At 34.8% G+C, this 22,603-nt stretch overlaps 2 long non-coding RNA genes and 1 pseudogene across 3 annotated transcripts; 2 read left to right on the top strand and 1 right to left on the bottom strand.

Annotated features, from left to right (window-relative positions):
- The first annotated feature begins 3,764 nt into the window (after nt 1–3,764).
- Nucleotides 3,765–7,920, top strand: LOC147489583 (protein FAR1-RELATED SEQUENCE 6 pseudogene; annotated as a pseudogene). The gene is made up of 5 exons (XR_015200786.1): nt 3,765–6,238; nt 6,316–6,453; nt 6,530–6,604; nt 6,683–6,868; nt 6,978–7,920. The product of XR_015200786.1 is annotated as a protein FAR1-RELATED SEQUENCE 6 pseudogene (transcript).
- Nucleotides 7,921–8,355: 435 nt separating this feature from the next.
- On the bottom strand, nt 8,356–9,352 carry LOC147489582 (uncharacterized). Its single transcript, XR_015200788.1, has 4 exons — nt 9,203–9,352; nt 8,941–9,036; nt 8,568–8,677; nt 8,356–8,484 (listed from the first exon to the last, which is right to left on the bottom strand). It is a non-coding gene; the product is annotated as an uncharacterized LOC147489582 (long non-coding RNA).
- An 8,277-nt stretch (nt 9,353–17,629) lies between these two features.
- On the top strand, nt 17,630–22,603 carry LOC147489581 (uncharacterized). Its single transcript, XR_015200789.1, has 4 exons — nt 17,630–17,924; nt 19,123–19,207; nt 21,528–21,598; nt 22,053–22,603. It is a non-coding gene; the product is annotated as an uncharacterized LOC147489581 (long non-coding RNA).

The following is a 22,603-nucleotide window of genomic DNA, read 5'->3' as shown; positions in this document are numbered from 1 at the left end:
TGCACAACATCCGATAGATGGTTATTTGATAAATATAACCCTACTTTACATCACATTTAACTTGAATAGATTAATTTGAAACAAGCGTATAATTTATTTTTCAAGTTCAAATCAATTTTGATAATTAGAATATTGATTTACGAAATTACATTAATAGCAAAGTGGTGGTAATGGCGGCGGCAGTGGTGGTAATAGTGGTTTTAATAGCATGATGGTGGTAGTAGTTGAGGTGATGATATTAGTCTTAATATAATAGCACGGTGGTGGTAGTGGCGGTCTAAATAGCTTGGTGATGGTGGTGATGGTGGTTAGGGCAATGGAGTTAATTAAGAAGAAGATAGTGAAAAGATAAGAATAAAGAAATAGAGCTAGGGGTATATAGATGGGGTTGTTTGAGTTGTTTTTCAAGTTATATGACTTATAGAATTAAAATAGATCTAAATTTGGTACTTATAGAGTTAGAACTCTAAAAGAATACCTCTTATAAGAGGCAAAAAACAAATAAAAAAAAAAATATCCAAAATCACTGGTCTACATCTTATAAGAGATTATAACTTACAAGACATTATAAGAGGCAAAAACAAATGACCCCTTATTAACAAGAAATAACATATATAAAATAATCCAATAATAATAGTTTCACCCCTGTGAAGTTGATGCAAGAGGAATCCATGGGATGACCTTTTGATTAGCTTAGGGAGATAATCTAATTGTGAAAAGTTGCACATCACATGAGGTACCTGTTTTGGGGCGCGGTATTGGCACCCCACTTTATAGGATTGGTACTCCTTTGGCAAAAAGTAAAATAATAATGGTTATTTCTTATATGTCCTTTTACACCCCACATGCTCGATAGTTCTACCATATCGGTTTGCCGCGAGATCCCATATCCTATGGTAGGTAGTTGCTGCAATATCCCATATCCCACGACAAGGAGTTACCGCGGAACATTTTTTTTATGGTTTTTTTTTTTTTTTTTTTTTTTTTTTAAAATTTTGCGTATTAAACACACACGACATATGGATACTTCATTTTCTTCTTTAAAGCTTCTTTATACACTCAAAGAACAACACCAAAACCAGTGGCGAAGCCAGAAGGGGCCCAGGGTACACCCTAGCGTACCCTCAACTTCATTAAAAAAAAAATCTACTTATATCACTTAACTTGTTTGGAAAGGGCGTACTCTCAACTCTACTTATATGACTTAACTTGTTTGGAAAGGAAACCAAATAAAAGGGTGCACATATGTACTGATGTACTTGATACTTGATATTTATCACTTAATTTGCTTTTTGAAAGTAAACCAAATAAAAGGGTGCACATCGGCACATGTACTGATGTAGTTGATGTACAGACGTACCAAAAAAGCAAAATAGCAATTGCTCAAACTAAAAATCCCACCCATATATAAACTCAAACAAAGAAATCCTCTTCTATTTATCAAAAAAAAAAACCCCCCTCACGTACTCTACTTCTCCTATCTCTTCCATTCTCTATTACTCTATATTAAAATTTAAGTCTTCTACTCTTCTACCCAAACAAACACCTTTACACCTAGCGGTTTTGTGGAGACAACAAGGTGACCTTTATAGTATTTAATTCTTTATCGTCTTTTTGATTTTTTTTGTACTGATTCCTAAACCATATTATTTAGATTTTTATATGTTTGTGATTATTATTTTATTTTGTAAACATCATTGGTGGTTTATTTTAATTCGTGTAATTTCAATTAAATTGATTGGTGGTTTATTTTAATTGGCATGTTTTGATCCTTGTGAGTCATTTGCTACTTTCGATAAACAAAAGTTAATCCATTTTACTCGACTTTATCTCGATGATTTTTCAGAGATAGATCAGATGGAATTAGCGGATCAATTTGAGAATTATATCATTGATGTGAGTTTCAATACTAAGTTTGGTAAAGTAAATAGAATTAGCGGCCTAGCCAAAAAAAATAGTTGAGACAAAGAAAGACATTGTGTACCCACTTGTGTATTTGTTGATTAAGTTGGCACTGATTTTACCTGTTGCTACTGCTACCGTTGAGAGGGCATTTTCTACTATGAATATCATAAAAAATCATCTGCGCAATTGGATGGCGGATGAATGGTTGAATAATTGTTTAATAACATAATTGAAAAAAAAGTTTTTGATAGCACTGATACCGAGTTGATCTTGCAACGCTTCCAAAAGATGAAGAAGGATGACAAAAAAAAAGGCCACCGAGGACAAGTATGAAGAAGTACTTGTTTAGATTGAATTATTTTTTCTTTTCTTATTTTTTTTATAATACATTTATTGCAATTATTTTATATGATTTTTTTATGTTCAAAATATACTTATTTTGTGATCGGGTTTGAATTTTTAGTTAAAAAAAAAAAATCGTGTGTTTTTTTTTAATGCTTGGTTTCTGGGTGACTCACCCTCATTTAAATTGGGTGGCTCACCCTCACTTAAATTCCTAGCTCCACCACTGACCAAAACCATGACAAAAAAAAATGTACAATCGAGACATAATCTTGCTATCTCGCGACAAATATATTTCATATACTATAAGAAAAACTTGTGATCAAATTAATGAAGAAAAGTTTTGATAATTAACACAAACAAAGACTCCATTTTAGTAAACACAACTATCTCATGGCAGCTAACTTTTTTTTACAATGGCTATTAAAAAAAAATAACCCAGACAACCACCTTCCGTGGGATATGGGATATCGCGGCAACCCGATGTCGTGGATTGTGCGATCTGGCAACAGTTTCTTGCCATAAGTGTTTTTTTGTATGATTAATGGAGGGGACCAGTACCTTTGAATTGGTCAAAGAGGTGCCAATTCCAAAAAGTGGTTGTCAATAGCGTGACCCACCTATTTTAACTGTGTTCTTTCAATTATTGTTGTTGTGAGTACGATGTGACAGACGATATACAAACAAAACTGGTCAGTCATAATCATAACTTTAACTTTATCAAAATAGTGGTTCTCAATTATGCTCACTCAATTCCACCATTATGTTCACTCAATGCCATGTAGATTCATTCAACTTTGATGATCCATCTTATATATATCCATATATATATATATATATATATATATATATATATATATATATATATATATATATATATATATATATATTCGCGAAAATATATTTCATATCTTTATAAGAAAAAAACTTGTGATCAAATTAATGAAGAAAAGTTTTGATAATTAACACAAACAAAGACTCCATTTTAGTAAACACAACTATCTCATGGCAGCTAACTTTTTTTACAATGGCTATTAAAAAAAATAACCCAGACAACCACCTTCCGTGGGATATGGGATATCGCGGTAACCCGATGTCGTGGATTGTGCGATCTGGCGACAGTTTCTTGCCATAAGTGTTTTTTTGTATGATTAATGGAGGGGATCAGTACCTTTGAATTGGTCAAAGAGGTGCCAATTCCAAAAAGTGGTTGTCAATAGCGTGACCCACCTATTTTAACTGTGTTCTTTCAATTATTGTTGTTATGAGTACGATGTGACAGACGATATACAAACAAAACTGGTCAGTCATAATCATAACTTTAACTTTATCAAAATAGTGGTTCTCAATTATGCTCACTCAATTCCACCATTATGTTCACTCAATGCCATGTAGATTCAACTGCGTCCGTTTGATGATCCATCTATCTATATATATATATATAATCTCAATTATAATCACCTCCCTAACAAGGTTAAAAGTGAAAATTTCGCCAAAAACTAATTTGTGTTATCGTAATCTCTTATTAATCGGAAATTTTCTATAACCATAAGAGTTGTGCTACGAGGACAGCTACTGGCTGTTACCTAAGTGACAGACCAATGAGAAATCTCCACGTGGATGTTGTGAAACTGGATACCGGTTATTTAAAGAATGATGAAAAGGGCGAAAATGTAAATTAAAGAAAAAGAAAAACGTGAATTATGGAAAAATAGAAAATAAAGGGGAATCGTAACAAACAAAATAAAAGCGCGGGATTCTACAGCACTTCCCGCTGTCCTTCGGCATTCCTTATTCTTCCCACCATTTTCTTATCAGCTACTGGCTCTTCATTCCTTCTCTAAATAACCAAATTTCAAGATTTAGATATGGAAGATGTTGAAGGTGAAGATTGTGAAGTTCTGCATTCTACTCTCGGAAAGAACAATATAAGCAGTGTGGAATTAAAACCAACACTTGGTATGAAATTTTCAAGCTTTGAAGATGCTAAAGACTTTTATAATCGTCACGCTATGCAAAAGGGGTTTGGTACAAAAATCAAGAATTCGTATAACAAGAAAAATACTTATCAAAGGCAATTCACACAGTTCTCGTGTTCTAAAGAAGGATTTAAGGTTGAAAAGGAAGGAGTTTTGTACAAAAGGCCAAACTCAAGGGTTGGTTGCAAAGCACATATGACAGTAAAGTTGATGGATTCAGAGATATGGGAGGTGATTGGCTTTGACTTGGAACATAATCATGCATGTAGCCCCTCAAAAGCGCGAATGTTTAGATCGCACAAGCACATGGATAGTGGTATCAAGAAAAGATTAGAATTACATTGTGAATCGGGGATAAAGCTAACCAAATCATATCATAGCATTGTAGTTGATGCAGGAGGGCATCAAAATGTTACATGTGGGCAGAAAGAAGCAAGGAACTATATTGACAAGTACAAGAGACTAAAGCTAAAAGATGGAGACGCATAAGCAATGCAAAAATACTTTACAAGAATGCAACAGAAAAATCCGAATTTCTTTTTCAGAGTAGATCGTGATGATGATGGACGAGTACGAAGTGTATTCTGGGCTGATGCAAGGTCGAGAGCCGCTTATGGTTATTTTGGGGATGTAATAACGTTTGATACAACATACTTAACTAATCGGTACGATTTGAAGTTTGCTCCATTTGTTAGAGTGAACCATCATGGTCAGTCTGTGTTGTTTGGTTGTGGGTTACTTGCGGATGAGACAATTAAGACATTTGAGTGGGTGTTTAAGGCTTGGTTAGATGCAATTTCTGGACACTCTCCTAATGTTATAATCCGACCAAAGTAAGGCAATGGCAGCAGCTATAGTCAATGTTTTCCCTAACGCTTGTCATCGTTTATGCCTATGGCATACAATGAAAAAGATTGGTGATAAGTTAGGAAGCCTAACTGAATACGAAGCAATTAAAGTGGCAATGAATAATGCAATTTATGATTCTCTGAGGATCAAGGAATTTGTAGACGCTTGGAATAAAATGATTGAACAACACAAACTTCAAGAGAATGTATGGTTGGATACGTTATACAAGCTGAGGATGCAATGGGTTCCAATATATCTCAAGGATGTTTTTTTTGCAGGTATGTCTACCATTCAACGTAGTGAAAGTATGAATGCATTTTTTGATGGTTATGTGCATGCAAAAACTTCTTTGAAGGAATTTGTGGATCAATATGAGGTAGCCTTGAGTGATATATATGAGAAAGAGAGCCAAGCAGATTTTGTTTCATTTAACTCTACTCCTTTTCTAAAGACAAGGTGTGCTTTTGAAAGACAAATGGCTAATGTCTACACTAGAGCAATGTTTCTAAAGTTTCAGGAGGAAGTTTATAGCATGTCTTCATGTTCGAAGTCGCAACTTAGAGTGGATGGACAAATCATAACATTTGCAATTAAAGAACGGGTTGTCGATAAGGATGGAAAACTGTATACTCCAAAGGCTTATGAAGTTCTTTTTATCAAGGCTGAAACTGATGTCTATTGTATCTGTCGCCTATTTCAGCACAAAGGGATTTTATGTAGGCATGCTTTATATGTTCTTAATGAGTTTGTGGATGAGATTCCTTCTCACTATATACTCCCAAGGTGGAGAAAAGATTTCAAGCGTAAATATGTTGAAAGTTGTGAATCACTTAACTTTGAATGAAGCTACAAACCCAGTTCAACGATATGCTATATTATATCCTTGTACAATTCAAATTCTTGAGGAAGGGGCATCATCAGAATCAAAGTTCAAGACTGTTTTGGGTGTGCTTCAGGATTTGAAGAGAAAGCTAGTAGATGAAAGTAATAACTCAGATAGTGTTGAGGATGAATTGGTTGGAACTCATCCAAGTGAGTCGCCCGAAAGTGTGCAACCAGGGTATGTGAAGTTCTTAAATCCACTTCAAGCAAAGTGAGTGGGACGACCGAAAGGTAGATTGTTATCGGAGTCGGAAAAAAATTGAAAATCCACCACCAAAAAGGTACCTTCATTGCCAATATTCTTCTTGATTTATCTTTTTAGACTGTTATAAATAATTAAACTTTTGTTGTTTTGCAGCAAAAAGTTCTTCCTACAGCAACTACAGTTCCCAAGTCGGGCAACCACAAAGCAACCAACAAAAATATATCCAGTCGTGACACTTGTAGCAATGAACACAACATAACAAATAACCAGTTTAAGGAAAACATGAGTATGGTATTATTATTATTTTTACTATGGCGAGTATGTTTAATATCCATACTATACGTGTACTTATTCGCAACAATGTTAGGATGATACTTTTGGTGGCTCTGCAAACAAGTTATTTGATAATAATAATGTACTTGGATTGAGAAGCGGATATGAGGTATGACAAAAATTTATGCGGTAGTTGAACAAATAAATTTCTTGTATTGTCCACACTAAACTTTGATTACAATATCAGGACGGTACTTTTGCTAGTTACTCGCCTGGTTTCTTCACTAGCCAACTACTTGAACCTGGACAACTATACAATGCAAGTGGACAACATCATTTTCCTCAATTATTTCTACCAGAACAATGTAGCCAAGCACCACATGATTTTCCTAGCACAAATAACGATGGAGCAATACCTTTGAGTAGTCAATGGGTAAGCTTTTATTTCTACTTGAGGAAGCAAGTGGAGAGGTTAGTTTTTCTGTGAGACCTTAAAGCAGTTTAATTGACTGATCTGTTTATTCAATTTTTCTGTTTTGCAGGAAGGAGACAAAGAATAAAGAGTTAAATATGCAACTAAAGTCAGAAAGTTAAATTGGAAATCTCTCTGTAGCCTTTTTAGTCTATTACGAAATATTAGATAGGTAGAAGTTTACATTTTGAATGAACCTGCTGAATGGTGGGGTTCAGAAAGGGTTTCAACTGCATATTACTTCTATTTACAAACTTAGTAAAGAAGGCAACACTGCATATATATGGTCATGAACGTCAGGAAGCATGAAATAAGATTTCTAATTTGTTCGACTGGAACTAATTGCGTGTATAAATTGATTGACATTGAGGGCCCTTGGTCATTAATGAAGGTGGAAATGTATATTAGCTTAGCGATACTGAAGTGATCTACTTTTAACCCATTGACTGTCTTTGGTGTATTGTTAATTTTAGTAATGATTCATTCTGTTTCTGTCTTTGCAATAGTATAGATTCGTTGTTATGAGTTATTAATTGTGAAAATGATGTGGAATAATAGCTAGATGCTACATAACTCGTCACAGGTTCATCTCATCGAGGGCATAATTGATCAAGTAGATGGAACTGTTCATATCTCTTGGGTGCAGCCAAGGGTTCTTGGGATACCAGATCAAATCCTTGTGTGATAAGCTGGACAATTGGCTGGATAAAATACACAATACTATGTTGTCTGTCGAGGCGGAGACACCAAATTTAGTGGCAGCATGAGTTTATTTTTCTGTTGGTGCTGATTTAGTGGCAGCATGGATTTCTTTTTCTGCTGCCCTCTTTTCTATATTCTATAACAGTCTAATGATACCTGAAAATACAAGGAAAAACTGAAGGAAAAGAATTTTGAGACCTTTGATGATATCAGGGCTTTATTTCTCGTTAATTCTACTCAAATATTGATTTGCCTTTGACTGCATGAGCCGAGGTTTATTTCATGCAAGTCTAATGGGCTCTAATTGTTTGGTTAGCTAGAGAAATTTTATATTCAGTGTTTGGCTAGCCGAGGTTTACATTTAGCTGTCTTCGTTTCTTTCTTATATTGTTTTTATAATTCTTAACAGGCAAAAAAGTGCACTAAAGAGAAAACAAAACCACTTACAACTCTTACCAAGCAAAGAAATGCATTAAAGAGAAAACAAAACCACTTACAATTCAACGCGAGCTATCAAGAAGCACAGTCCCTAACTCCACGCTTTGGCTAGTTAGGCGATCTTTCTACAAATCATTGAAGGATCTTGGTGGACTTGAACCACCATCTCTTGAGATACATTGGAGACATGGTCCAATTCTCAAGCGCTTTTTCCATTTAAGCTAAAGATCCATTACCCATAGTTTCATGTGTTCACCATACATTTTTGCTGCCAATACACTAGCTGTATACCCTCCAATCATTCCTTCAGCATTTCCAGGCCCACCAATTGAAGGATGATTACCATCCCTTCGCTGCAGAGCATGACATTGCTGCTTGATTTGCAATTGCTGCATTTGTAGCTGTTGGTGCTCTCTTGACTTGATTTGTTGTTGTGTCTGTCCCTCCATAGAAAAAATATGAATCAAGTAAGAGACACACTCTGGAAACTAATGGATGACTCGATACTGATTTCACGTACCTCTATATAAGCTGCAACATTCTCATAATGTTTCTCGTTCGTCCTTGCAATAAAAATGTTCCAAAAGATAGACCACCACTCAAAGAGAAACCCTCCAGGAGCATCAATCGCTGCATACCAACACAAGGTTTTCATTATCAAAAGCTTTTGCCCTAATATGCTCAAATATCATTCTAATAGCAACTTCCATAAGTACACAATTCATGGAATACTATTACTACATGATCATTTTGCATGGACAAGCAGTTCAGCCATAAGCCTCGTAAACTATATTGTCTGTTCATAACTGATATTAGTTGTATGTTACAATACACTTATTCAAACCTCTATAGTTAACAACAATTCAACATAATAAGTAATTAAGTTCACATACATCTTATCTGCTTCCCAATTACTCTGCGCCATAATTTACTCTCAATTCCCACAACAAAACATACAAAAACTATTCTCAATTATTCACTCTTCAATCCTACAGAATAAATCAAACCACTTCAATTCAATAACCAATTTAACCAATAAAAAAACGAAATTCAAGCTGCATTACACATGCAAACACAATTCCAACACATCAAACATGAATCAAATCAAAAGAAAAAAGAAAAAAAAAAAGAGAGAGTTCAAAATCGTGATCTAACCTTAAAAAAAACTATCGAAACTGATACAACCAGACGACAATTCTCAGTTCAAATATTTCTAAAGATTATAATGTGTGTCATGGAAGGAGTTAACTGATGGAGGAAAGAGAGTTGGAAGAAGAGTTTGGAAGAAAAGGAAAAAGTGACGGAAAGATGAGAGAGAAAGGAGAAGGGGAGTTACTCTTTTGCCCTTTTTTCTCTACCTTTTGAAGAAAACCGGTGGTAAGAGTATCCAGTTTCACAGTAATGACGTGGAAATTGGTCATTGGTCTGTTATTTAGTTAGCAGCCAATAGCTGTCTCCGTAGCATTTTCGTAACCATAATCACCTTCCTGGAAAGCTCAAACCTGACCTAATAGCCCCTGCATATTACATTCTTATAAGCTAAATGCTCTGTTTGGTTTGGTGTACCGACTTGCAAATGACAAATAGTTGCAAATGGCATGTGATTGTATTGCATCTGATTGCATTGCATCCAATTTACTTGTGTTTGGTAAACCCAAGACAAAAAGATGTAAAATTGGTTATATTATCCCACTACTTTTTTTCATATCTTATAAAGTTAGTTATATTATCCCACTACTTTTTTTCACATCTTAAATAAGAGAAAGCACCTCTATTGTGTTTGCATCTATTTACACAACTTTTTTGGCTGCAAGTGGATGTCATGGAAACTATTTATATAGTGCATATAATTGCAACTTGTTGCATCAACTGCCTATTTGCATTTTGCTACCAAACACTGTTTTGTGGGTGGTTACATGGAATTAGGTGCAATTGCATGTAAATACATCCAACCAAACAGAGCATAAAGAAACTCCAATATAACAACATGCAGATGCAGCCCCTTAACAAAATTGCCTTCTACCGACCTTTCTCAACTGATCTCAAAGAGGAAAAACCGTAACCAAACGTGTGATCTGTTATGATGGGTTGTACAATATAAGTCAGCCTTTGCAACTTGAGAATCCAAGCCTCCAAAGCTAAAACAAATGCTTCAATTTATTCACGCAATCTACATAGTGGTTCACCGAAAGACTTACAAAGAGTTTAGTTCTACTATCTTAAGAAATTTTTGAGAATTCAAAAAACCATCTGAGAAGTGGTTATTCTATGGAACTCATTCAAAAATAGCTTAAGCTATTTCTTTAGGCCATTGCTTGAGAGGATCTTCTTCCCATATGGACTGGTACGGGAGGGTCGGAACATGGGGTCGGATAGCCTCTAACAACGCAGCATGAGCAGCCCCCTCAAAAACAGAAATTAATAACCAGACGAGATAACCACCCCAATGAGAATAAGAGGTGAATGAAAACGGTAGGGGAAGCATTACCTTTGAATTATTCAGTGCAGCTTGAATAACGTAATTGCCATAGGGATCCTGCAATATCTGATCCAAGCGAGAATCACTTACGAGTTCTTGAACAATTCAAGGACGACAATCTTCTCCAACAAATTTAAGGCATTTCTCAACAACATTATTGCTGCTCTCTATCTTATCTTATCTATATGTACATGCTCCACCCAAAACTTATGGCTTGAGTCTTGCTCTCTTTGATCATTGATCAATAGGTATTCAACAACAAGTAAGCAATTTTCTTCCATTTAAAGACTTTCTGTTTCAGAAACTATTTGGATTGGTAAATGTTTTTCAATTGAAACAATTTGAAAGCAATAATGATCATTAATTGAAAATGTTTATCGCATATTGATCTTCTCATTTATCGCAATCACTGCAAATCAGGTCCGTCTCATCTTTTTCCATTTTGTTCGAAGATTAATATGGGTTAGTTATCTCTATTAGTAAAGTACACCATAATTAACCTGACCTTTTAAATTAGACCAACCTTTTATCTACCACTAAATACCCTTGATTAGATATTAAAATAAAATATTCAATGCCCTTTAAAAAAGACTATTCCGTCATTTCGACTTTTATTTCTATTTATACCCTTAAGTTATAACACACTCACAAAGGAGTTTCGTGTAAATTCAGGTTGAAAACCAAATGCACGCACTATATGACTATATGAATTGTACGCCTATATTTATTAGTCATAAATTAAGACTTAAATTTCCATAAATATATTAATCCTTTCCCTTTTCGTCTCCCTCTCAATCTCTATGTATCCCACCTTTTTTTGCAAACAGTAGGTAAAAAAAAAATCTTATTATCTCTTGCCCCTCTTGAAATACTTGGGATCAATAGCCTTCTCTTCTCTGTCTCTTAAATTAAAAAAAACCTCTAATCACTTAACCTCCGGTCTCTTAACCTCAACAAACAAATAGAACATTTGACGTTCTTCAAAGAGAACTTGGTCCTCAAGTCATGGAAAAGATTGAAAAGATTAGGATCCTTGCTCAGGTATGCATATACTTTATCTTCCTTCTTTTCATTACATATAGTTCATTGTAAACATGGGGAAATGCTACATTCTTTTGCATCTTGCCATACATGTGTTATGATATGCTTTCCACTATTTTTTCAACCTTCTGTTTATTTTGCACTTTGAGTTTTTCTTATTTTATTTGAATTTTCTATATATATTGTCTAATTTGCTGTTTGAAACGTTGGTGTTGCACTTTTCCTTGCATTTGATCTTTTTTCCTCTGTTTTATACTTGCTGAAATTTTGTTGATCTAAGAACTTGAGTACTACTAAATTAAATCTGCAATGTCACCCTATGTGTATAGTGTTTTGTTTTGAGATGTGGGCATTCGTCTTTTCCTCCTATTTCTTCATTAGTTTGATGTTTACTGAACTGATGAATTGGGCACGCTCATAAGAGTGCTCTCAATATGAGGACGGCAGGGATTGAAGACATGGCAGAGGTGCTTGAAAAGCAGTTAAAGTCGGAGATATCAAATATGACACTAGAAGATGCTCTTACACTAATAAATTCACGAAAACCTTTCTGTTTCAATCTCGACTCTACGTCTCCCACCTCTTTTGCAAACAGTAAAAGAGAGCTCGCTCCTAGATTTGAAACTTTTTCCCAATTCTTTGCTTGCAAATCCCCTGAAAAATCCACTCTCCTTGAAATCGATAAAATCAGTTTTTTCTTTAACAGATGGATGCGAATTGGGTGAGTGAATTCTGCCCATCACTTTTATAGTCTACCATGAAGATTGTCTACTGAGAATTTTAATCTTATTGCCCACAGTTCATGTAAATTCATCTCTTAACATACCTTTGTTTTTCTCATATATCATTCCAATGTTTTTGAGTGTTGCTTGTTTTAAAGGTTTGGTCCTAATTTTCAATGAACTGCTTCTCTTTTTAATGGTGATAATGGTGTCGATTTTTGTATTTGCAAATAATTTCCAAAATAGCCCGATGACTTCAAAATAAAATGATTACAAAGAGAAAGAAGGGATTCATATAAATCAAGGTACTTCTCTTATTGATTAATTATGAATTTGTTGTTGTCACTCCCAATCGTGGACCTACATAACCAAATTATGTGGCCAAACAGGGATTCGCCATTGGCAATGGACTTATTGATTCAGTAGTTCAAGACAAGGCTTCCACGGACTATGCCTTACAAATGAAAATTATCCAAGAGTCCTAAGTATTAATGGAATGGTTCCATAATGCGAGCGAACAAGAGAACTATGTGGTAAGTCTTCCCCACTTTCTTAATACTACTCCCAAGAATAATAACAATTCTCGGACTACGAGACATCATTGTAGTTTTAGTGTTTTGAAGTCCTAGATGTTTGTCTATTTCAAGATACATCATTTATGACGACGGGATTTGGTCGTTGACACCACTTCATTATTATTTTTTGAGTTCATCTAAGATGAAAAGATTTTAGAAGGAGCATCCAAACTGATCTCTCTGAATGAATATATAAAAAGCTTTCTTCTATACTTTTCACTATGATTATGTTAGACTTGTAGATTAATCTTGAAGTGTTGTTGCAGCGAAAAATGGTGGAGATAATTGCATCAAATCATATGATGCTTGCACTTCAATCTTTAATAAGATTTTGGACATAGATGGGAATGTCAATGCAGATTCACATGTAGTCGTTCACATGCAGAGTGGTTGCACGTGAGTCGTTCACATGTAAGCAGATTTCTGGAAGGTTTTGTGAGCAGCTAATTCACGATACATTAAATGAATCAAAGTTTGGTTTCCATTCTCGTGGTTGCGGGTTTCGGGAAGAATAACCTACAATGGACATGGAATGGATGAATTTGTTCCAGAGGGAATTCTCTTTATGTAAGTCGGGATGATCTCCACATTGGAAAATGACAGATTGAGAGAAACCTTAGCATTTTCCGCAAGATGCCAAGGGGTTGGAGCACAATATGGTAACTTCAACTTCTAAATAATTGTGTCAAGTGATGCAACAGAGTAACAGAAAAATATTTTCTCTATATGAAAAGAGTTCTCTGCTTTTGAATTGGAATTATTCTACGATATATCTTTGTCGAGTTATCCCGAAGAGAGAAAAGTGGCTAATATTAAGCCGGACCCATATATTGATGTGTTTATGAAGGTGAAATCGATTCTTCTTTTTGTTTGTTCAAAGGCTCGTTTGATTGTTTCTTAAATTTTGGCGGGGAAGAGACGCGTTTTATATTTAAGCTCTTTCTTATGGTGTCTTCAAGAAGAACTTTTCGTTTGTTTGTTGTCTTTAAGTCTTTTTTTCTTAAGAATCCAATGGTTCTCAATCATTTTTCATTATGCTTGTTTCCATCCTCACCCCACTTGAGCAAAAGCAAAGATCACCGGAAGGTCGAAAGAAAATGTTATAACTGAATACTTTCTCAAGGTAAGTAAGGGGACAGGTTCTATATGCATTTCTGTTACGATAAATGGTTGTTCGAAGCACCAAGTGTTCGAGTTTTTTCCTCATTAATTTCGCCTTAAATCTTCAGATTTTGGGACTAGATATATGTGCCGATACCATGGTCGGAAATGTAATGATAAGGGGTATCTCTCGGTGGCGGAAGAAACGTGTTACCACAGTGTAGAACAAATCAATCTGCTTTCGATTCTTTCACTATTAAGCATGAGCTACTCCCGATTTGGGTCAATAATCTACACTATGATTGTTATATGTAGGAGAGATGCTTGTGGGACCAGCAAAAGCATTTTTCATGGATGAGATATCCAATCGGCCCGACACAACTCAACGACTTTCCAGATTGTGAACGACTCGAGGCGGTCACCGTCCACATTCTTGGTGGAACTGCTATGATTGCTCTTCTTCACCGGCACCTGAAACTTATGACCTCTTTGATGACATTGTTCTACTCTCGATGGACATATTGTGTACCGGGGTCCTCGTGAGAATGTTCTTGAGTTCTTTGAATCACGGGATTCAAATGTCCCGAAAGGAAGGGAGTTGCGGACTTCTTGCGGGAAGTATGCTTCAAACTCAATCAATTATCTTCAACTTATTTTAATTGTCTAGAACAACATGGTACCTTATTTTTCAAGTAGCCTTAGAGGAATTATATGTAAAACCAAAAGTTTCAAAGATGTGACAAAGACTCAATTATTTTTATATCGTAACATCAAGAAAGGACCAAAGAGCCAGATTTCAGGCCTCAGAAGATGAACCATATCACTATGTTTCGTCAAGGAGTTTGCGAAACATTCCAGATCATTCCATGTTGGCCACAAGCTAGGAGAGGCGAACTCAAAGACCCCATTTGATAAGAGAAAGAGCCACCCCGCAGCTTTAACAACTTCTAAGTTCGAATTAGCAAAAATGAGAGATGTTCAAAGCTTGCTTGGAAAGGGAATGGTTACTAATGAAGAGGAATTCAATTGTATACATCTCCCAAATGGTGCAAGTGAGTAGTACTAAAAAACACATCTACCATTATTAGTTTATAGTGCATCTGTTTGAATTACTTTCATTCAATTTAACAACCGCAAAGAACAAGAACCGTTATTTGCGGAGAGAGAAAGAAAGAGAGAAGTGGAGAAGAGAAAAGAAGATGGCGAATTCAAGTTCAAGAAGAAGGTGGTTCCCGGCCCACAAATTCTAATATCATCATTGATTTAAACTTTTGGAGGTGTATTTTTGGTGCGAAGCAATTTCAAGAACAAGAAAACGAAGAAATGGGTTCAAGATCCGTTGTTCAACCAACCCGCAGGAGGGGGCAGTAATTGTAGGTGGAGGAACGCACAAGGCTGGTGCGGTGAAGGAAATAATCGACGAGCACTCATAAATGTAACAAATAGAGGTGTTGATGGAAGAGGCATTGATGTGAACCCAATTACTATCGCCCGATGCTCGAGGAATTTCTGTACGATAATTTCCAAACCACAAGAGAGATATCACCGAGAATAACAATAAGAAACAAATTGTTGTAGTTGTTGATGGTCATATTGTTGGAAAAGAAGTTGCTGCAATACGGAAGGTTGCTCAAGAATGTTACCGTGAGGCCAAAGCCCGAGAAGGTTATTGAGATTAGTCCCGACATCGATCGATATCAAGAAGAAAAATCAGAAATTAAGAGATCCCTAGAAGCTTTGCGAAGAAGAAGAAGGTTCATACCCTTACATCAGTTCTAATCGCTTTCGAAGCAAGGCTGCTTGTGGTATAACCAATAAGCCAAAGGATGCCATTATCGATATTGATGCGCAGATCTTTGATAATCACTTGGCAAAATTGTGGACTATGTAGAGGATATATACAAATATTACAAGCTTGCCGAGAATTTGAGTGAGTTCACGCTTACATGTATACTCGAAGATGAAATTAATGAGAAGATGAGGGATATTCTTGTGGAATGGTTAATTGAAGTTCACAACAAGTTTGAGCTCATGCCCCAAACTCAGATATCTTACAGTTCATATAGTTGATCGGTACCTTTCCATGAGATCGGTTTCAAGGAAGATTTTGCGTTAATAGGCATGAGTGTCATGCTCATAGCAAGCAAATATGAGGAGATTTGGGCACCGAGGTTAATGACTTTGTTTGCATTGCGGCAAAGCACGATACTTGTAATGGAGAAGCCGATTCGGGAAAGCTTGAATGGAGCTTAACAAATCCCAACACCATATGTCTAGCTTCCTTGTGCGATATATATAAAGGCTGTTGTGTCGATTAGGAGATGGAGAACATGATATTCTTCTTGGCAGAGCTGGCCTTGACGCAAGATGAGTTGATACTGGTACTATTCATCACCGGTAGATGCTTCCTGCAGCCTATGTTGCACGTTGTACCTTGAACAAAACCCCTTTTGAATTGGGATGAAACTCTGAGCATCACACCGGGTTTCTCTTAATCACGCGACTTCCGTCCGTGCCAAGATGTTGGCTCACTTCCACTTTCGGTGACCAGCGAGGACGTGCTCCAAGCCATTTGCAAGAAGTATACACATCCTCTTCGGCGCGGTTGCTCTCATCGCCACCAGCTAAATACCTTTTGAATTGATCCAGGTTTACCAATAAATGGCGCGCTGTAGTCGATGACGTCATTGTTTCTTAATGACCGAGTTAAGCTTGTGTCCTTGTGCAATCGGTGACACTTTTTTTTTTTTTTAGTATGATAGGCTAACACCGCTCTCTAGATAACTATAAGGAAGTAGTAGGTATTGAAGTGGATCATGGGTATTGTAATGACCGAGTTTTCTTTCCCAAGTGTGTCCTTTTGTGTAAACACTTCTTTGTGTATGTTTGATATCCAACTTCAAGATATAAAGGAAGTAGTTATTTGTTGGCTGTTCAAAAAAAATAAAAATTTGTGGGTGTTTCTTTACTTCATACCGGTTAATGGGTATGCTTTGGTTTTAGTTTCAAAGTGCATTGCAGTTAACGCATTGTACTCTGTGTGCCAAGTACAATGGATTTCCCCTTCAGTTTTGCTTATTTGTCTAACATTAGTAATAAACTTTTCCAAAGTAAAGACAGTCGTCAAATAAGCTTCCATAAGATTTTTTTTTTCACCACGTGCAGAGCATGTGCATGATTGCTAGTTTAGTTAATGTGGTTTGGAAGTATGTTTGAGACTAGCGTGTGTATGTATCTCCTATTTTTCAAGTTTATTGTCTTACATGCCTACTAAGCTATATAATTGAGAAAAGGTTTGTTTTGTGAATCTGGCATTAAGTAATATTTAGACGTTCAATTAAAATCCCCAATTCCAACAATGCATAGTATCACGTTCATTACATTGACTATGTGGTAAATTTTTTTTTTGTTACAAGAGAGGGTCTTTCCATCAAATATTGTTTATGAATCAGGTCAGCTAGAATTAGTTATTCTCTTTTAATTTGAATTAATTAATTGGAATATAAGTACGCAGAGAGAAAATTTGCATACAATTTAATACATACTCCTATTAGTCCTATGACACTTTGAAATAGGACAATGCACTACTCAACCAAAAGCGAATACATCCACGTAATAACACTATTGTAATTAGAAAGTCAAGGCAAAAACGTAATTAGAAGTTAAGGCACTATGGTTATGTTATGGTACACAAATTCAAGTAGCTCTAGCATTGCTTAAGGCAATTTTTAAAGCCCTAATTTTCTTTTACTCGCCATAAATCAATTTTTATAGAATTAGATTGGTCGAGCAATCAAAAGTGTTTGAGCCTGAAAAATAATGGAAACTTTCTTCTATTGCCAACATTTCTTAAAACAATCTGTAAATGGAATTACAAACAGGCGAATGGTGGATGTGGACAAAGTTTGTGAAGATTTAATATCTTTGAAAGAGGAACAGGAAGTCATTTTACGGTGGAGGTAGGTCCCTTCTATATTGTTGCTATATACGATTGAATTGCTCTAGATTAAAAGTGTTTTGCTTTATATGATCGGTGTTGGGTTCAAATTTGCACTGGAGTTGATTGTCATTGTTGGGGTCGTGTTCTTTAGAATTTATATGTTATTCTTTTTCTCTTAGTTATTCACTTGAGTGATCATGTGTTATTGGTATATTCTAACCAAAACTTGGGTATGGTCCCTTTTAACTTTCTCACGAGATCATAGTGATTTAGCTAAAATGCCCACAAAATAAGAAAGTGAATGCAAAGTTATAGCAAATTTGTTAACCAAAATAGATTTTCCGATGAGAAGTCCTTGAAGCACCCATTCATAGGGCATTTTCTACTTGCAAAAAAACAGGAGGCCAAATTAAAACTTCACAAATAGTCCCATAAAAATAGGGAAAAAAAACTAAATGAATATAAGCAGGGTTTCTCATGATTTTTCAATTAAAACCCAAAAAGAATCCCAAAGAATTGTGTTTGTGTGTGTGTGTGAAACGCTGTAAGTTTTTTTCCCACTAAACTTCTACTTGCCAACTTTACTTTTTATTACTCTACATGTTTTCTTGGTTTAAATAATCCATTAGCATTTAAACTATATGTTTAAGGTGACAATTATATGCCCTTCCTTCTAAAATGAAGAAGAGCTTTATTGCATTAATTTGTACCAATTAGCACGTTAAGTTTTACATACTATCTTATACTTTTGATTATTGCAAGATTGTCATGATGTAGTATACATAAGGACCACGATATGGTATACTTTTGAGCAGCCTAATTTTTTGATTACTATGGTATATGGTTATATTACATATGAAATTGTTGATTACTAAAGAAAAGTTATTATTATTGATTTTTCGTTTGAATTGAGCAGGGAATTTGTGTGTAGACCTGATTTTACCTGTTGTAACCTAGTTTGAAATTCATGCTACTTCACCTATTTGTCATGAAACTAAGCATGTGTGTTTATTGTTGATGTCTAATACTCTGTGTTCTTTTTTGCTCATTGAATATTGACTTGATTTAATTGATCTTCATTAATACTCCATTGCTTTCGCTAGGATGATTAGCCCTTTCTTGACTGTGACGACAACAAGTTTATTTTTGCAAGCCATTGATATTTGCTGATAACCTTTTCAAGTTGGTCTTAAATTATTTTTCTTATTGGATTACAGCGACGTCGAATCTGGATCAAGTCAAATTTCTGAATCCTCTTTCAGTTTTGATGCAATCTCTTGCAAACTCGAATCCACAAATTAGGTAACTTTTTCCTAATTGTTTTTACTGTCGTACTTGCACTGATTTTAGACTTTCAACCCTTTATAATTCGAAGAAGATTTTGCAAATCATTCCATAACAAGTGCGTTTCGATTAAGTTTTTCAAAAAATGTGTGTCATTTCGTTTCTTTATTTTCATCTTGATTAGGCTTGGAAAAGGTATTGTCTCATATCTACCAAATAGAAGGACCATTGAAATTTTAAGCCCTTTAGAAGCACTTGATAACTTAATGGAATTAGCTGTTGTCATTGGGCAAAAAAATCGCTATGACCCTGAAGCGATTGCTATGGATTACATACGAGGCCCCAGATCACAGCCTCAATGTTTATGAGAGCAATCATTGTCCACTTGATTGGAAGTTTGAGTGTCTTATGTGGGACTAATGATTGAAAAAGATCAACTGATCACAATTTCTTTTAAGGCAGGGAAAAAATAGTTACGATAGTATATTCTTACAAACTTTCAAATTTCTTTTTCTTCTCTTTGCTTTATTTTTATCTTAATACGTTGTATATTTATCTTTGTACTGCTTTCAAAATTTTGCACTATTTGGTTAGGATGTGTAAGTTGCTTGGATGTGATATTAGAGAAAAAATTTAGTTGGTATTAGGAATTGTTAAATTTTTAGTGGATTATATCTTTCATAAAATAAATCAAAAGAAAAAATAAATAAAGAGGGAAATTGCATGGTAAGATGGATGATTTGTGAAGTGAATAGTTTCTTAGATGCTATGAAAGATGTATGACAAGATATGGGATAGAATTACTTAATAGAATTGAAAGTTGTATCCGTTCTCATAATTAAACGTACTAATAATTTATGAATACAAACTCTTCTGAGGTTTTGACGGTATTTGTTTATGCTAATGGAGTTCCATATGCAAGTAGTTGCATAGATTAAAAATAGTTTTTACGAAACTGATTTAACTTTATGTATTTATGTGTGACTGTTTTTTATGCTTGGGATTTCAGTATTTCACGTGATTAAGTAGGATACAATATTCTTTTTTCAGTTTGGGGATAAATTTCTGATATAGATAAAGATCTAAAGGTCCCATAAACATATTCACGGCTAAAAACATACTGGTAAATAGAGTGGCAATATGCAAAGGACAGAAGACCTATGATTTGTGATTATGACTTATGAAGATTGACTTATACTTAAATGACAAAAAAGATGTATGTTCTATCGTTGCATACTAAATATTTGTTATGTTTTGTTTAGATGGGTGGGTTTCTCAATTGATTGAAGCCTTTAGTACTTCCTCCACTTCTACGATAACTTTGACCTATCAAAGAGACTACCTTGATATAAATGTTTGTTTCAGGCCTTATATTTTGAAAAATCGCTCTAAAGGCCCAACCTGGCTACTATAATTTAAATTTGTGAGTAACTATAATATAATAAGATCTTCTACATGAAAAAAAATTGACCGTGGGTAAATATGCTTCTTAGTTTTCTGGATAATCAAGGCAGTATAATATTTTTAATGAGGTTTGTTTAGGTAAGTTAGTTAGGAGAATATAAAAGGATCAGTTGTTATAGGATCAAATGTGGGTTTGATTAGAGAGCTGAATAACAATATTAGGAGGGTGTTTGATCTTTATGGTAGTCTTTCATGTTCTTTCACTAAGTCAATGGAAACTTCGTCCGAGGGTGCGTGATTTTGATGGAACGATGAGATCCGATAGGAAGGCTGGTAAGAAAAGAATTAGGTTTGGGCAGTAGTTCGAGAATCCGAAATGTGTGTTTAATCGAAAATCTATATCCATTCTTTTATGAGCCAAGAGAGGAAGATATATCGACACTGGTCGAATGGAACTCAATTCTATAACTCCTCTGTATCGGTAGAAGAACATTGCCTTAGTTCTAATTAAAACTTGTCTCACTTGCTGTTGTTAGTAAGTGATCCCTTTCCCTCCACTACTTTGCGTGTTTAATTTGTTTCCTCACATCTCTTTATTAAATTGGTTGGTGTAAATTGCACCAAGAATAAGATGACTTAAAATGTGGATTTATATATATCAGGTTTTTATTAGCGGAAAAATTATGTTGAAAAGAGGTAATAACTGAGTTAGTTTTCTGTAGCTGAACTATATTGTAAATATCTAAACATCTGGGAACATTTATAAAACACACATCAAGTATTACATACAGAAAAGGTTGACAAAATTTTGTTCAACTTTCGATGTTGATTATGACCGCTTTCAATCATTTTTTAGTGATTTATTTATTTTTTTTTTATTTTTATGGAATAAGTTATTGATTATATTTGACTGTTGGAATTTTTGGTTGAATAGGTTTTGGAGTCATTGCAGTTATCTTTTTCATCGCCATAGAGATCACACGGCTTATACAATCGGTGGCATGGGTAATCTCCATTTTGTCATTGTCCGTGTTTCTCTTTATATACACTTAAGTTGCAGTGTTAATTAAGTGTATATAATATGTTGAATAATCTCTAGATTCTTTTTTTTAAGAAAAAATAAAAAATATAAATCGACAAAAGCTCGAATATGAGGATTATATGCTCATATAATCTTTTTCTGAACCATGTGTGTATGGAACATTGTGTCTCGAATCTGATTATCTAATATGTAGATGATGATCATCTATTGGCTTTGATGTATTATATGAATATAATGTTAGTTATTAAGTGTGTCCATGCACATGCATCTAATTGTTACCAACACCTTTTTTTGACAATATAATGTGACTCTATAATGGGATGCTTCTACATGAAATAAATTTTTTGTTATCTGATGAATATATTTGTAACTCAAATTGCAAGTGTTGATTCCTATTGTTTGTTATCATGGTTGCAGAATTTTTTGGAGCAGTTCAAACTGATGGAAATCAGATGTGCAATCCTACCAGGCCATTATAAATATAAGCATTCTATATTTATCGTGTATAATAAATGAAATATCGGTATATGGTTTCTATGAACCTTCGTACAAATGGTCTCACCTTCTATATCAAGAAGTGAGTAATATTGACAAAACCATATTTTGAAGTGGTTCAATATTTTGGATGCTACTGACTTAATTACCCAAGGAAATTAAAGATAAAACACAACTGAGTCATTTTTTAGGTTTAATGGTTTTACTTCTTGAGAGCGAAGTTAACTTATGACCGTTGTATCTCAAATTCACAATGTTTTGGTTAACCCACTTGGCCAAAGGTGTTGTAGCTGTAAGAAGGGGATCATTATATAGGGTGCTTCTACAATATGTTGCACAATTTGATAAAATGGTGATAACCATGACCAGTCTTATCAAATCAAAAAAATGTAAAAGGAGTCTCTTTGACATAAGCTTCATTTTCAGGCAAATTTTGTTCTTATGACTTTATTGTTTCTCATGGTTTTGATATA

The sequence above is a fragment of the Coptis chinensis genome, chromosome 7 (genome assembly GCF_015680905.1).
Source record: "Coptis chinensis isolate HL-2020 chromosome 7, ASM1568090v1, whole genome shotgun sequence".
Taxonomy (NCBI): domain Eukaryota; kingdom Viridiplantae; phylum Streptophyta; class Magnoliopsida; order Ranunculales; family Ranunculaceae; genus Coptis; species Coptis chinensis.
The sequence above is the reverse complement of the archived record's forward strand: the minus strand, read 5'-3'. Positions and strand labels throughout refer to the sequence as shown.